Source organism: Silene latifolia, chromosome Y, assembly GCF_048544455.1.
Source record: "Silene latifolia isolate original U9 population chromosome Y, ASM4854445v1, whole genome shotgun sequence".
Taxonomy (NCBI): Eukaryota; Viridiplantae; Streptophyta; class Magnoliopsida; order Caryophyllales; family Caryophyllaceae; genus Silene; species Silene latifolia.
In genome coordinates this window covers 57601839-57603059 of record NC_133538.1, presented here as the reverse complement: position 1 = coordinate 57603059, position 1221 = coordinate 57601839, and the positions used below count along the sequence as shown (strand labels likewise).

General features: G+C 40.8%; 1 non-coding gene across 1 annotated transcript; it reads left to right on the top strand.

Moving 5' to 3' along the window:
• Positions 1–407: 407 nt before the first annotated feature.
• On the top strand, positions 408–514 carry LOC141636202 (small nucleolar RNA R71). The gene has a single exon (XR_012540830.1). It is a non-coding gene; the product is annotated as a small nucleolar RNA R71 (small nucleolar RNA).
• The last annotated feature ends 707 nt before the right edge of the window (positions 515–1221 follow it).

The window sequence follows — 1221 nt, the reverse complement described above, 5'->3', positions numbered from 1 at the left end:
TTGAACATGTCCCAAAGTTCCACAATTCATACATACTTCACTTGGGATGGAAGGGGTCATTGCCATTGCATTGACTTGTTGACCCGTTGGTTGCTTGGATGAATTGAATGCTTCATTCATCTTGGCTATGGACTTGTCAAACTTCAACTTCATGGTATCGATATGAGAGCACAATTGTGCATCCAAGTCGGCACTCAATTGTGTGACGGAGTCCACTTCATGTCTTCCCCCTAGTGGCTTTTCTTGGCCTACTATATTGAGAGTTATGGACCACCATTTCTTTGGTCTTGGCTCAAGTTTGGTTATCATCCACTTCGGTAAATCTTCCATTAGACCCCATGTTGAGAACATTTCTTGAATCTTCATACAACCCGTTCTAAAATTGTCGGATCAAAAACCACTCGGTTATCCCATGATGAGGGCAAGAGCGACAAGTAGCTTTGAATCATTCCCAAGCCTCATATAGAGACTCTTCATCTCTTTGCTTAAACTGATTGATTTGTGCCCTTAGCATGTTGGTTTTCTCCGGTGGGTAAAACTTCTTGTAAAAGGCTAATGCTAGCTTTTTCCATGAACCAATGCCAAGAGTGGTCTTGTCTATACTCTTTAACCATTGCTTCGCAGCTCCAATCAAGGAAAAAAGAAACAACACCCATCGAATTTGGTCTTGTGTTACCCTTGTTTGAGAAATGGCTTCGCAATAGTCACTAAAAGTTTCCATGTGAACATGTGGATCTTCACTAGGCATTCCTCCTAATTAACTTCTCTCAACAAGTTGTATGAAAGCGGATTTCGCTATGAAGTTCCCGGTTAAGTGAGTGGGTGTTGGATTACCATTAGGTAGGTCCTCCTCGGTTGGTACTGAATGTGATGAGAATTTAGGTATGATTAGTTGATTTTGTGGTTGGTTTGGAATTGGGTTGCCCTCTCCTTGTCTTGCAAAAGGGTTGGTAAATTCAACTCTATCTACTTGGATAATTCATATGTCCAAAAGTCCTCCAATACTCGAATTAGGGTCCTCTGTTGTTGAAGTAGCAGCACCTCCAAAGTTTCTAAAGGCTCTTCTTATACCTCTCAACGTTCTCTCAATCTCAGGATCAATAGGTAAGCAATTACCTTGTAATCTCCTAGGCATGCAATATATGAAATACTAAAGAACGATTAGAACCACCTTAAGGAATTGACTTCTCCAAGGTAAAGAAAGACACAACTAAAAAGCAA